Source organism: Megalobrama amblycephala, linkage group LG1, assembly GCF_018812025.1.
Source record: "Megalobrama amblycephala isolate DHTTF-2021 linkage group LG1, ASM1881202v1, whole genome shotgun sequence".
Taxonomy (NCBI): Eukaryota; Metazoa; Chordata; class Actinopteri; order Cypriniformes; family Xenocyprididae; genus Megalobrama; species Megalobrama amblycephala.
The window spans coordinates 9,320,168-9,335,971 of record NC_063044.1 but is presented as its reverse complement, the minus strand read 5'-3'; the positions used below and the strand labels follow the sequence as shown (position 1 = coordinate 9,335,971).

The 15,804-nt window shown below is 37.0% G+C and overlaps 1 protein-coding gene and 3 long non-coding RNA genes across 5 annotated transcripts in view; 1 reads left to right on the top strand and 3 right to left on the bottom strand.

Annotated features, from left to right (window-relative positions):
• The window catches only part of LOC125280859 (gastrula zinc finger protein XlCGF57.1-like), a 1,316,469-nt gene that overhangs the window by 572,841 nt on the left and 727,824 nt on the right, over positions 1–15,804 (bottom strand). The window lies entirely within an intron of this gene.
• On the top strand, positions 21–872 carry LOC125243896. The gene is made up of 3 exons (XR_007179173.1): positions 21–39; positions 464–531; positions 744–872. It is a non-coding gene; the product is annotated as an uncharacterized LOC125243896 (long non-coding RNA).
• LOC125243740 lies at positions 5,666–9,524 on the bottom strand. The gene is made up of 8 exons (XR_007179104.1): positions 9,441–9,524; positions 9,272–9,363; positions 9,061–9,177; positions 8,633–8,749; positions 7,897–8,088; positions 7,455–7,607; positions 6,589–6,785; positions 5,666–5,859 (listed from the first exon to the last, which is right to left on the bottom strand). It is a non-coding gene; the product is annotated as an uncharacterized LOC125243740 (long non-coding RNA).
• Positions 12,198–15,071, bottom strand: LOC125243783. Of its 2 annotated transcripts, none has more exons than XR_007179122.1 (4): positions 13,465–15,071; positions 12,966–13,099; positions 12,602–12,681; positions 12,198–12,369 (listed from the first exon to the last, which is right to left on the bottom strand). It is a non-coding gene; the product is annotated as an uncharacterized LOC125243783 (long non-coding RNA). The 2 variants fall into 2 exon arrangements; XR_007179121.1 differs by having other exon boundaries at positions 12,973–13,099; positions 13,465–15,060.

Below are 15,804 nucleotides of genomic sequence, written 5' to 3'. Positions count from 1 at the left end.
ACTTAGACTAGTAGTAATAGAGGAAAAAGCCACAAAAGAGTAAGCGCATGTAAATGCAATGATTGATGCTTCTATCCGTGTGTTGACATTGCCATTTTTACCCTTGGTTATTTGCTATATTTCTATTGGGTTTTTTAACTACTTACAACAGATAATTAGTCCTAAAAGACAAATGACTAATTTGTCTAATTTGACCAAAATGCATTGCCAAGCAGTAGAGGAAGCAGCAGTAGAGTATTTTCAATTGTGAGTTGTGATTGTAGTATTGTTATTCCAGCAAGAATACCACATTGGAACTGAGAGTAATTTGGTTCTATGGTACAATTAGAACCTGGTTCAACTTTTGATTAAAGATAAACATCACTTGTCATCCTTGTAAGTCTGGTCACTACTTAAGTCTTCTTAGTTGTTTATTTTGTTCCTAATCTAAGAAATGTGTGAAACATGTTTTTGATGTTCACAGATTGCTCCTATCACACTCGCCTAGAGGCTTTCCCCATCAGGAGTGTTGTAAGAGAAAGAGTGAGAAACGTTAGACAGTCATAAAAGAAATGCATAGTATAGACAGTATGCAGAGTGTTGTAATGAACAATGAAGGAGCTTGTAATGAAATTCATTATCAGATGCTGTATTATCAACAATGACCCATTTTATCAATGAAACTCAATGACTATAACCAATCATAATAGCCTTATGCTAAGAATTGAATTCTTGTGTTTTAATGCTTTTTATTTCCTTGACAGGGCAAAGCAGAAATGCTGGTTGACTGGGAGCCCTGTCCAGTATGGTATGTATTCTTCTGTTTTTCTGCTTTATCAATTATTGCATGCATTATTAATTTACTTTAACATTGTTAATTTTTTTTTTTTATTATTATTATTATTTTTATTTTTTTGTTGGCTACAATGATTTGTTATTAATCTGTTCTGTTTCACAAATGTTGGTGGTCCTTCATAGGTGGAAAATGAAACTGTTATACTTATAAAAACATGTTCTGTAATGATGTGTGCTTTACACTTGTTAAAAGGTTTATGTTTATTGGAAACACCCAAGTACAAGTTCAAAACAAATTCCCTTCTTTTTTTAGTGGCAAGGAGTGGGCCCATTCCTGGCAGCCAAAGGATTCTCTCCAAATGAATGAAAATAAATAAAATGTACAATTTTAACTCCATTTTGGTTTCTGCCTATTTATTACATTGTTTCTGTGCTGCATTTGAAGTTGTATCACATCTTTCTGTAGTGGTGAAAAGGTGAACATCTCCAGTAAATGTGACACATGGGGTTTAACCCCAAGCAGGCTTAAATAGAAATGTACTTAATCCAACTCAATTTCCTTTTCAGATGTTACTCAGGAAACATGTTTTTATATGTCATGATTATAAATTGCACTATATGTTATTTTATTACAGTTGACATAATTAATAATAATTTGTTACATTTATATAGCACTTTCCTGGGTACTCAAAACGCTTTACATGGAAGGGGGAATCTCCTCAACCACCACCAGTGTGCAGCATCCACCTGGATGATGAGACGGCAGCCATATTGTGCCAGAACGCCCACCACACACCAGCTTATTGGTGGAGGAGGAGACAAGAGTGATGAAGCTAGTCAGTCATAACTTGATTTCGTGTTCTGTTGTCTGTGCTTTTCAAGTTAACTTAACCTCACTGTCTACTGTTAAGAAAGGCTTGTTTGAGAATTATGAAGCTTTTGAATATGGTTCAATAATAAGTGACCATCTTCATACTATTACATTCTCTCTCCCACACTCTCACTCTCTTCCACTCCAAACTTGTCAGCTGACTGTTGGCGTTTTACTTCTTAAACCAATCATATTTTAGTCTCATCCCTCTTGAGCCAAACGTGTCATAGTTGTAAAAGTTTAAAGCTGTTCCTTAGCTGCTGTCAGTTGTCATTTCAGGCAAATCGACAGGACCCTCTTCCACCCCATTCACCTCCAGTCGTCATTGCATTCAGCTCCCATGGATCCTTCCACTGAGCTCCACATTCATCCAGATCTCAGCATTGTTATTCAGCCCTGCATCACCACCATTGTCTAGACTCCATGCCAAAGAATATATCAACTTGGTTTCAACTTATGCATCTTGTCAGTAAATTGTTATGATGACTCTTTAAGCCTTTAGTGAATAAAAAGGCATTTGGTGTATTTTCATTTGTATTTTTGTCAAAGACCACAAATGCACTATAATAAAAACTTGTAAAACCTTTTTGTTTTTACTTTTCCATACATCATGTTAACTCAAAACACAATATACAGTGATATGGTTGATTAAAAATTAAAAACATAAATAAACAACTTACATTGAGCATATTTAACTAAGAAATTTGATTGTTTTAGGTGGATTATTTTGAAATGACAATTTGTGGTAGCATATATTTAATTATAATATACTTTTCTGGATCGCCATGGTTATAGCTACTATAAATTAACAGTTTTTGTCACTAGTTAAAAGAAAACTACTGATTTATTGTGAATGTCTTTATCTGTAGAGAAGGCTATCACACATTTTGGAAGTCTGGGGTATTGTTTGGCCTACTTTTGCTCCTAATGCTGACATATAAGCGCAGCGGCAGTTTATTACATTCCTAAGGGGGCTAAACAAACATGTGAAAGCCATAATTACAAAAAAAAAAAAAAAATGTTGCAATTTGAAGGGTAGCGTTAACTCCCGTCGATGAACACAACTCGAAGTCAATTTCTACAGTACCAACCAAACTACGCCAGATGAACTGACATCCTGGCGATATTTTTCACCCTGATCATCTAAATGCAGTAGAATGTATGCTTCGGCTGTAGAAGATTGGTGATATGCATAGTAAAGATTTTTAAAAAAAGACATTTTTATAACTCTATTCCTACTCTGGAAACCGGAAGAACTACAAGTATGGTGGTTGATTTGTATGTTTCGTAAGAAGTTCTATGGTGCGTCTCTCATGGGAATTGTAGTTTATAAATACATTTGAGACGGCCCTTATATGGTATGTTCAACAATAACAGGTAAATATCCCCGATGAACTGACATCCTCGCGATTTTTTCATCCTGATCATCTAAAAGCAGCATAATATATGCTTCGGCTGTAGGGGATTGTTGATATATAGAGTAAAAATACATTTTTATAACCCTAAACTTAACCCTAAACTGGACGAACTTCAAATATGGACGCTGATTTGAACGCGTTAGTAACAAGTTCATTGGCGCGTCTCTACTGGGAATTGTAGTTTTTAAAAACATTGATATATTCCCCATATTTAGAAGTTGACAGTATTAAACTGTGGATCCTCTTAAGGGTTTTAGAGGGTGGGAAAGACATTGGTGTTATCAGATTTTAAAAATATAATTGTTAAATGGGTGCAAAATTGCTTGTGAGCTATTTTTGACAGCGCCCCCAGTTGGTGCCCAATAGTGACTATACTCACATGATAGCTGAGGTCCAGAGCTCTCTATAACAGCTGGACCCATGTCTGTAGACCTTTTTGTTGCTGGATTATAAGACTTCAAACATGGTCCGAGGTCAAGGTTCAAAGATCAGTATTTGGAACGCAGGGCCATGTAGAACCTTCATACTGACATATGTTACTCTCCAGGTTGAGACCTTTCCAATGATGTATTTGGTTTAGCTCTAAGACAAAGTTTTAATTTTCTCTTTACATTTGCCACAAGCTATCCCAGGCCTACTTTCAGAGAGCACTTTGAAGGTCCCTGCATATAAAAAAGAAGCTTTTTGTTTGTTTTTCCTTTTTATGTGAAAATAGTGACCAAAATGAGTCACCTTCAAAGTTTACAATATGACAGAATCTGTTTTATTAGCTAATTTGGTTCAGTCCTTCATAAAAGTTTTAATTATCACAATTTCATGAACAGACTTTGCTCAATCAAAGCTTCACAGAACCCCTTTGACAAAAATTAATAAATTGTTTGACATGGCCTAATTTTTAACCTTATTTTCATGATGACATGCAAGATCTATGTTTTCAGTCTCAACCCAAGTACTTCAGGCTTTCCTCCACACCTGTAGTAATGCACTGGATGGTCAGCAGAATTGTAATTTAAAAAGGCGATTCATTTTGGTCACTACTTCTGCAAGTTTATTACAAGGATAAACCCCTTGAGATAAACCATCTAGTTTTCAAGGGGGTCCTTATCACATATCAGGGAAGCAAACAGGTGGGGGAAAAGGGTGAGAACATTGCACAGAGCAGGGGCATGCTCGCACTGAATTTTTTTTTTTATATAAAGTTATTTGCTTTACATGCTCATTTGTAGTTACTTCAAGGGATTTTTTTCATGTATTATTGTTACCCTGTATGTCGATAACTGTAATCACAACTGTTTTCACAAAAAATTAACATATTGTTGTAACATTTTACCAAAATCAACATTTGGTTACCCCTGTAAGGGTCTAACCACTCCCCACCACACCAACTTGTTTCCCTAAAAATGCCAAAATACATGCAGTAATTGTATAAATACTAATATAAATCTATGCATACATTAACATGCATATACACCTTAGATACACATTACTTCTATATCTCAAGTGTAATGCCAGGAGCAGTTTGTAAATAAGTAAAAAGACCTGCCTTAAAGTAATGTATTAATAATGCAGTGTGATGTCAAATTAAACAAGATTACACATAAAATATGCTTAATTTATGTTTCTTTCTCCAGCTATTTCCTTTCATCAACCTTAAAACTTTTTTTTAAATAATGTATGGAAAAATAAAAACATAAAATGCTCATCTTTAAAAATAATTTATTGAAAATACACCAAATGCATATTTGTCACACATGTCATACGGTTGTATTTAATGATACTGGACTGAGGTTAAGTTAACTTGAAAAGCACCAACAAAACAGGGAATCAAGTTATCTCTCAACTGTAATAATATACAATATAAAGTATAATCATAGCATACAAAACAGTGTATTTTTCTGTTACATACAAGCTAATGCATTATACAAGTACTTAATATATAAGCTAAATCTGCTGTACCAATGTACAATGTGCTTGTAAGGACAAAACAGACAGTGACAGATAAATTGTCAACAAATTTACCATCTTTAAGAAAGAATTTATGTTGTTTATGATATTTATCTTCAATGGTGCAGTAATATAAAGTTATATCCTATATACACTCAATCAAGTATTGATCCATAGCAAAGCCACAGACCCCCTGCTGCTGCACTGCAGAATCCACAAATGTGTGGAAATGCAAGTAATTAAGAATGAGTTTTTACTTCTTGGCCTAAATGTGGTGATAGAGGAAAGGTCATGAGGTCACAAGTTCCTGGCGTAGTCCTCATAATGTGCTTAGCAGGTTTAATGCCTAATAGACAATATCAAATTTTACATTCTGGTCTGAGGTGTGCTAAAGGGAACATCATGAGGTTAACAAAACTGACAAGATTCATTGCCTGGGAAGCTTGAGATTGCCCAGCAAATTACTTAGAAATCTGTTCATAACATTTGTCGTATACAAGTCAAAAGTTTGGCCTGACATTGACGCACACAGGATCATCACATTCAAAGGGGAGTCTCTCTTAAAGAAGTAGGAATGTCATGTCAGTCAAGTAATTACATCTGGTTAAGATCATACATGCAAAGTTGACATTATTGGCTGAGATTGGCAAAGCCAATACTAAGAGGTTTGTGCATCTTCAAGGATCATTAATGTGGTTACTAAATTGCTTGGTAATCTACATACAAAGGTTGAATTTTCAACAATATAGGATGCATACATATTTTGATGTGGTTAATCAATCAGCATACTAATAATATACAGATATAGGGCGAGTCCATTTCCTTCAACACAGTCCTTTGTGTAGCTTCCATCTGGGAAAATACAGAAAAACAAAAAAGCAAGAGGTAGGATAAGAAGGTGAAGTTCAACTGTTTTAGAATTCCATTAATAAATACACAAATAAATTAAGAGTACCAGTAACAGGGGGTATTCCATCAATGCAGCTAATGTAAGCTGTCCACTTGAAAAAGCCTGGCTTAAATTAACACTGACTTTCACTGCAGGCTCAAGCCATTCCACTAAATTATTAGCCACGTCTAGTCAACAGTGACTTTAACCAGGCTTGAATAAGCATGCATTGTGCATGTGCACAGAGTACATAAGCAGCCCTGAAGAGTTGAGTCAATTTTAAGGCTTGAGTCATACAGATAGTGCTGTTCCTCAAACTAAATGATAAACTGATCATCTCTTTCCTCCATCCAAAACTTCAACCAGCTGACAGTTTAGTGACTTGACGACGAGCTGAATGGCTGCTGAAACAGGTGTTGTACCTTGCATTTGAAAACCAGCAACTGGCGAATAGTCACCATCAGAGTCAAGCTGAGAAGGGCCAGTTTACATCACTGCAACGTTCTAAAACAGTTTCATCTCATTGTGAATCTTTGGTGTGAACTGGGCTGAAGCCACAGTAATGGCATGGAACTCTTACTTAAATTATCGAGACTTATCAAAATAAGCCAGGCTTTTCCTTTATCCACCTTGATGGAACACCCCCAATCTATTTTTGAGAACAAACAAACATATGAACAAATAACATATACCTAAACTGTGTTTTCCTCTTTATCCTCACTCGTGTCTGGACTACTGAGGCCACTTGGATCTTCTGCTTCAACATGTAGAAGGACAGAGGCCTCAGGACCTAAAGCAGTCTTGTACTGTTGGAGGACAACTTGCAACCGTTCTGACACCTCTGACAGTCTTCTTCTTAAGAGACAGCAAAGTCCCTCATTTCCTGTGTCTACATCTCAAAATACAAAAGAGATTACATTGAAGACAAACTGCTTGTTAAGATTTCTTAATGAGGCCAAAGAACTTCAATGGAGTAAAAACATTTCATGCATTCAAATCTACATACCAGGATGGTTGGCATTTTTTAATGTGTATTTTTGCCATGGTACCAGGCTAGCTTCTGTATAAACTGACTTGAGGCATCATGATCAGGCTCACTGAGGTGACTTTATGCAGTGAGGCCCAAAGCAGCAGAAAAGTGTTTTGTGTTGCAGCCAATGTCTGATAGCTGTTTTAAGTTAACAGTTTTCCTCTTCACTACAGTTGTACTAAAGTAACACATTGTGGAGCATTCAGGTGTTACATCAAGAAATAGGTGTGTCTGATGATGCTAAATTCAATGTTCAAAATTCTTTTGTTAATTTCTCCTTTTATGTAACAGCCACAGTACAACAAATACAATAAATCTATCAAGCAAATGTGAAACGTTTTAAAGCCTTACTGACTTGTTGCCATCGCAAACTATAATCCCCATTTTATCGTGTACAATCCAAATGTGGCAAAAAGAGCAATAACCCTTCTACTCCATTCGAGTTGTGTGGCTGAGACTGATAATGTTTATTTATTTTTTTCATTTGAAATTCATACTTTAAATGGATAGCGATTTTATTCCACTTACCCTCCTCGGCCATCTTGTTCTTGAGAACCACTGCCAGGCTCTGCAGCCATGTGCAGTGTTGTGCCATCTCCAATACCAAAATGTTTTTTTCCTCTTGCAGTCGCATCGCCAACATCACTTGGTCATGCAATTGTTTCTTGATTGAAATGTTGGCTAAGAATCAATAACAGTTGTATGTATGCATGAGGACAATCTTGCATAATAGCACTGCAATGTTTTGTAACTACAAATGTACTTTTTTATCAAATTGATACATAGTAAGAAAACTGAAAATATATACAAACTAAATGAATATTACAACACTCAATATGTTACATGCATCTAAGGCATGCATGTAACATATTGAGTGTTGTAATATTCATTTAGTTTATGTGTGTTTTTTCAGTATAGTCTATACAGCAGAACTGTAAATAAATTGAGAAGCATCTGGAAAATGACATACCACTGCCATGAACCTCCCACGGCCATATTTGAGACACACTGCTCTCTCCAGTAAGGAAATGCTCCACAGCAGCTACATCATTGTTTGTGGCAGAGTCAGGGACAAGACCATTGTATTTCTGCATCTCCTGAAGGAGGAGCTTTTTGTCTTCTGCCAGCTTCCTTCGAAGGCAATGGCGAAACTTGCTGCTGTCTACAAAAACATTAAGTACAGGGATAGAGGTTTGTGACTGTTCAATAAGAAAAAATTATATTGCTCCCAAAACTGCAGTAACTGAAAACTAAAGATGTGAAAATTATAATTTACTTTGGCAAACAGGTAACTCAAAGGTCTAGTGTGTAACATTTAGGGTGATCTATTGGCAAGAATGGAATATTTTATATATATATATATATATATATATATAATAATTATTAATAGTAATATATATATATATATATATATATATATATATATATATATAATAATAATTATTAATAGTATTACTTTATGTACACACTTTATGTAGTTACTTTTTAAAAAATAAATAAATTAATAAATAAAAAGTATAATAATACTATTACAATTTAAAATAAAAAATTCTACAGACTGGACAATTAAAGAACAGAATTCAACGATTGAGCTTTTTTAACTGCTACAGCATTATATACTAAAGCTTCTATGTAGTTGTTGGTACACTGAGTAGGATGCATACAGTAGCTTGATTTGATCAATCTATTATATTATATAGTTATACCATTCTGGCGGTAGAGGGTTTGCTTCCGCTCCCTCACACTAAGGTAAAGCCCCTCAATTGACTGCTGAAGTCCTCTGTGTGTGGTGCCTTGAGTGGCATGAGATGTATCTGGTGTCTCTGTAGAATTAAGAGTGAAAACAAATTCACTGTTAAAACAACACAGAACTGTTTCAGTGTTTGAATTTATACATAAAACTCATTTTAATCCAACTTCATTGAACTTGGTATGTGCATTTCCTGCAGGAAACTGGAATATAAAATAAACCAGACATATATATGTGCCATAACATTGGATGGTGGTCTTTGGTGGCAGGTGATGTCACCAACTGTTAGCCTACTATCTTTGGCTGCTCTTTAATATCAAACTTAACATTTCAAATAGAAGTGAAAAAGGAAATTTGTTGTTTGCTTTATCTGCTCATGCTTACCATCAGCTGCCCATTCCTTCACATCAGAGAGCCACTGTGACACCAATTCATCTGTGCAATGTAGCTCTGTTTGAGTTCAGCTAGCCTTGCAGTCTCATCCTGGAGTCTCTGACAAGTCTGATAAACAGTGTTAATAATACAATAATCAGGATTAAAACTTGCCAAGTGCACACAACAAAAGGACACACAAAACAATTATTAGTAGACTTACCTTCACATATCTTGTGGAAAGTGCCTGATGTAGAGAGAGACTTTTTTTGTGGTTCCACCCCATTGCATGCAAAGTAACCATGTCCACCCGTGCTGTTGAAAGCAAATAATGAGGTTACGATGCTTAATCTAATAAAAGTATGTAGGAATTTTGCAAACACTCTGATCACCTGCTTTGGACATATATTTGGTAGTCAGGGCACAACGTGACAGGTAGCTGTTCACCTGCTCCACCTCCTCTCCGACTTTGTTCCTGCTCCTTCCTGTTCCTACCACTCCATTTAATCTGTTAGTAAAGGGTGGAAGAAATTCAAATCAATTCAAGTCAATTTTATTTATACATCGCAATATCACAAATTGCCTCAAAGGGCTCTATAATCTGTACAAGAAATTGTTAAGCAAAAAGGCTACCTAGTATAGTGCTTGTAAACATTACAAATGTACATATGATGCAAATATATTATACATACCTCACACTTTGTAGCATGGGCTCGAGCATGCATTATGCTGAGGAAGGGTTTCATCTCGGTGAGCTCCTGAAGGGCAGGAAGGACTCGAGCAGCTTTCTCCAAGTATGGCCAGTATTTCCAAGCCACATCCATAGCAAAGAATTTTGCCTTGGCTGGCATGAGCTCCTTCTGAAGATACAGGGGGTAGGCAAATATCTCCCCCCTGTACATATTAAGGGCTTTCAGAAGGAACCCATGGCGACACACAGCAACCTCCATCCCCTCTTCATCCAATTTGGAAGCCCTCCTTGAAGTCTCCCTCGCTGCTGTCCACTGGGAGTCCCCACATGTGCCTCTTCCCTGTGTCTACACATAACAAACACAACAAATCAAATAAAAGCAATGGAGTCTTACCATATATAGCATTTATTCTCTCAGTTTGATTTTAGAGTAGTTGGTAGGCAGAAGTAGTTGAAGTGGGGAGGAAATCAAGGTCGGACACATATGGTTATTTTTTTAACAACTATTTTGTCAAGTTAAGAATTAAAACTTGCATTTCTCACTGCTTTCTGTATAGGTGTCTACAAATGTAGACACCGCACTGTCTTCAGCCACAAAGAGCCCTTCAAAAAAACCAGGATCATCAGAGCTGAGGAAGAAAGACAAATAGAGAATCCATCCATTGCATATATAAAGTAAATAAATAAATCAATAAAAAGACTGAAACAAAAACCACCTTGTGTTTCGTTGAAAACGATATAGCTTTCTGTTGCCATCGGCGGAAACAGCCAGCATTTCTGGTGTGCAGGCTGGGCAGGTGAAAGGAGCACTACAGCAGAGCTGGTCTTCTTCAAAAGAAGCGTAGGAGAACTCCAAGAAGCTCCGCTGCAGTGCATCGCCGTTGATATGTCCAGACTGGAAGATATATAGAAAGAAATAGTATTTGTGATGTTGTCTGCTTATGGAAAGACATTATAAGTAATAACAGTAATAACAATTACACTTACTCTTCCTCCACACTTAGTCCGATGCTCCAGCAGCTTTGCAAAGGCTTGTCTGGAGAATCCTGGAGCGATGACCTTGAGCTCCTGAAAGGAGCTCAGGAGGTCCAGTGTATACAGCATTGAACTTGCTGACAGAGGCTGGCCAATATCCACTCCTAAGGAGGTCCTTCGAATCAGGAGTCCACTGCTGCTGGCATGCTTGACATTCATATAGTGGCTGATTCAAGTCAAAACGCCCTTGGAACAAAAAAGTAAATTTAAAAAATAATAAATACACATTTACCACATACTTTATTTTACAACAGTTAGTTCATTCTGCACATTGTGAATGGTTGAGAGACATTGCTTAAGTTCCTATAATCCCAGTATAGCACTCATACTTCTTGAGAAGTCTCACACCAACTTTGTTTAGATTTGTCTAATTCACCAAATTCCAAACAGCTGTGTCGATTGGACTTCAACCTGGAAGCATGCAAAGGATGATACTGCTTTGCAACAGCTAACTATTTTTTTTTGTTTGCAGAGGACAAAAATAAAAAGATGTCTGTCTTTGTTCCGGTTAATATCAATACCATGGGTGTTGACGGGCACAATGTCACAGCACACCAGTGTGAAAAACATCAAATCTAAAATAGAAATCTAAAAAGTGAATTGTTTTTACCATTGATGGTAATCAAAACCACTGGTTTGCCTGGTAATACAGTGAAGTTTGTGCCTTCACAGGAGCAGTCTGGCACCTTCACAGTTGGCAAAATGCAAGCTGGCAAAAAGAATGAAAACAACTAAATTAGATGATCTGTAACTGGCTGCTGACACACATGAACAGCAAAATTAGCCTTGTGTCTCAATCAGCTCCCTAGTTCAGTAGTCAGGGCACTGATCAGGGAATCAGCCACATTCACTTTCATGATATACTGATTCACGAACCTAGGGAACTAGGGAGCTGATTGAGACGCAGGGTAGGACTTTCATGTCAACGTACCTTGCTCATGGGTGCAATATCCACCATCTCCTTTAATGATGCATGAGGTTGGAGGAATGGCTTCAAAAAACCCATGAATCACACTTTCCCTGTTGTGGAGTGGCTGTTTTTTGTGATGCAATACATCACAGTCCCCACAGAACCAATCCTCAGGAAGACACTCTCTGCACCTAGAGAAAAAAAAATAAAAAAAACATTCTAATATACATTATTTCAGGTGAATTTTAATTATTTCAAATGTACTTTGATTAGTTCTGATCTTGATTTTATAGGACTGCACAGTAGCTCAGTGTTTAGCACTATCACCTCACAGCACAACGTTCCTAGATTTACTTTTCTCATTAATGTGGTTTTCATCTGGGTGTCCAAGTTTTCTACCATTCCACAAGACATGCATCTTAGCTTATAAAGCACTGAGCATTAATTCTCAGCAAACCGACCCTGGGTAATTCAAAGTTTAATATTATTGAAAAAGATGAACAGCAACACGAGGGATGACCAACAGCCTCCTTTGCGATAAGGCATCGTAGGTGGTATGGTCTTGCCTCTTTCCAGCGCTCTGAGGCTTTCTGCTGCCGAAAAGACCATGATGAAGCAGAGCTTCTTTGAGGCTCAGCAGAAGGACATGATGCCAAAATGTTTGAGAGCCTCTCCATATTTTTCTCTGTAAAGAAAATACAAAATAAAGCTGTAAAGGACGATTTAGATGAGGACCAATTAAAAGTCAACTGATCAATATTTTGAATAATCTTTCATAATTCAGTATCAAACTGGACCAAATCTTTACTACATTGTGTTCTTAATCCATCTACTGCACTATCAGTTTTGTCTAAGGTTTTTGTCTTTAATTTTACATGAATTTTAGATTTAAACTTAAATTAATCACTGTTATTTACCAAATTCCTCTTAAGGATTTAGTATTTCTGAGGGAACCTCCACGCTGGATGACAGGGAACACTCAACCGGGGGTGTGTGACTGTGAAACACAGAAGAATAACAACAGGTTAGGCTATAGCTGCATTCATGTTCTTTCTTTTTTTTCAACCTACTGTATATACTGAACAATTTTTGAAATCAGACATATTTCTGTTAAGTACTTGGTAATGTCTTCTATAATAGTGCCACAAAAAGGTTTATGAACTTTTTAATGTCTTTTTGGATACTGGAGTATTTTAAATTCTCAACAATCAATTACAGTGCTCTAATTTCAGTTGGTCCACCATTTACATAATAAATTCAAACAAACGTCACATAATTCACATATAACCTGTAGCTGAGGCTTGGCGTCGCCCTCCTCGCCTTCCCCTCGGCTTGCCACGACCTACAGAGACCCTTTTAGAGGTCCGTGGAGGGTCTCCTCCAGAGCCTGACAGTTTCCTCTCCACAGCTGCTCTCTGTGTGTTGGAGTGAATATTTCTTGTAAGACTGATGTTGTTAAATGTACTGGAACCAAAAGAAATGTAACTAGTGAAAAGAAAACACAACAGTGTGTTATTCAGGTGTTAACGGCTTGAATGAGCCTTGGCATAGAAGTCTCTGTAACTCAGGGGGATGGAGCTCCATTCTTCCAAAATATATTCCCTCATTTACATATGCCACAGAGCATGATAGGATGTTAACTGCTAAACTGCATCATGCAATATACCTGTCTGAAATCTAATACACTCATCCTTCCACATTCATTATGTTTTTACTTCAATTTGTCCCCCATCTGTATGTTATGTTTGTATAAAATGATTGAGGTGTATAAAACTCTAACCCTGGCTTCAGCTAGAACGTGGTCATGTTTCAGTTCAAGAGCCATGCGTCTCCCCTCTTGGTAATGGGGGTCCTGTGAGTCAAGGATATGTCTGGTGGCCATTGCAACACTGACAGACAGACAGACAGAGACAGATAAGACAGACAAGTAGACAAAGACAGAAAAAGAGAGGAAAAACTGAGAAATTGAGATAGATAACAGTATGGAGATTGAAGAGATGGATAGAAATATAGATGGACAGAGAGGTTGTGCGAGATAGAGATAGAAAATGATGAAGAGAAAGATAGAGGTTGGCTCTTAAAAGTGCCTTTGGGTTTTGGGAATCAGGTGTAGCCTATCTATAGGGTGAAGGTGAAGTTTGACAGGATCTGCAGGAGAACAGAAAATGTTCATTATGTAGTGAAGGCTAGATATGTTGAGAAAGGTTTAAAATGTGTACCCCGATAGTGAGAGATACCAATTTTCTTTAATAAATAAATAAAATTCACGTTTTTCCCATTTTCTGTATGACTGCACAAAAGGCGCGTCTTTTTTCTTCTTTTTTTTACTGTTAATATGGAAACCATTGGTCGGCCTTTAATTCGTTGCTCTAACATGTAAACCATGTGAGTCTAATGGCAAAGAAAAGGATCAATTATAACATTTAAACAAATTTGATCATTACATTCAAGTCTCGTGGCTTACCTGAGAAGTGGTTTGAGCGCAATGACGGAGAATTCGCGGCCTGCAGAAATCACCCAATCGCGAAGCGGATTGGCTCCATCTCCATAGCAACGGATGCTGAGGTTCACGGTAATGCGGGCGTCCACTAATTAATTTAAGTTATTTTTTATTTTATTTTAATTTAATTAATAACCACAACTAACCCCCCGTTCTCACAATAGAAGGAGAATCAAATAAAACTGATGGTCATGAACATCGTATTGTTGAATTCTCAAGCACACTTTCGTGTTTATGTGTTGAAAGAAAGATGAGGATATCATTAAAAGCTTTCGGCGGTGGGTCATCAGGTAGTTTTATCTACTTTAACATAGTAAAAGTAGATAAGGCTCATGGGTACTGTAATATTTAGTTTACTGTCCGATTTGACACACCAAATAGATGGAAAAACGGCATTTCTCAGAAAAGAAACCGAAGCACAATGGTTAGTACCCTACAGAATAAAGCAATAAAAACAAGGATCAAATGTCCTGGTTAAATGTTGAGTAATGTAGTGCTTAAAGTTTAAAAATGAATAACAAATGAGAAAAAAAACAATGCTTCCGAGTGGCAGAAAGAAAAACGTGGTGCAGACACGAAAGATGCCTCCTATTGAAATACATGAGATCGAAAGTCGTGCTGATTGACACGAAAAAAAAAGGAAATTTGTGTCCACGAACACGAACCAATAGATTAAATTTCGTGACTATGTCACAAACTGCAGTGAGACTGGGTTGGGGAAAACACATGCCGAGATTTCCACCTCGCTGCAGCTGTTAGGTGTCTCAAGATGTTCAGAAATGTCAGTCAGAAGATTCTGTATTCAACACCAGCTTAGGAGAAAAATGCATGTGTCAGACTCAGAGCTGGAAACAGCAATTATCGCATCTATAGATAAGGTAAGTTTTTACATTTCAACTTTAAAATATTTCTGTGAGATAAATATACACAGGTGGGTGACATTTGATCCTTAGTATGTGTTTATGTGAATGCATGTTAAGATGTGTGTTGTAAGACCATCTGTATGTTATCAAATCTAAGCTGCAGTTTATTCAACTGCAGTTGAATATCAAAGTTTGTTCAGAACTTCTCTCTTTTAATGTCAAATTCTAGTATAACAAACACAACAATTCATGAACTCTTTACTTAATGCCATAATGTAACACTGCAATTCATAACATTAATTTAAAACACAATGGTATAGAACTGTATAAACAGACCAACATTTGTGGCCACCATAGTTGTTACGGGTGTGTTGTGTTGGAGAGACGAGACTTGCACGGATATCCACAATACAGGGTTTTTACTCAATACCGCAGGAGATAGCACACAATCACATATTTAACAAACAACTTAACATTAAGTAACATCAAGAACGGACAGGGAGTGAGTCCATTATAAAGGCAGTGCTGAAGATGAAGTCCAGGTGCAGGTGATGAGTGATGATGGAGAGATGACGAGGGAAGTGAGTGCAGGTGTGGAGACAAGAGGATCATGGGAAATGGAGTCCGGGAGACAAGGGAACTGTGACAATAGTAGAAAACATGCTACAAGAATAGCTTTTCCAGTGTTGCCAGGGCTTCAGTCAGTCCAGTCACTGACGTGACTGGCCATTGTAAATTCAAATGGTTTTTTGTTTTC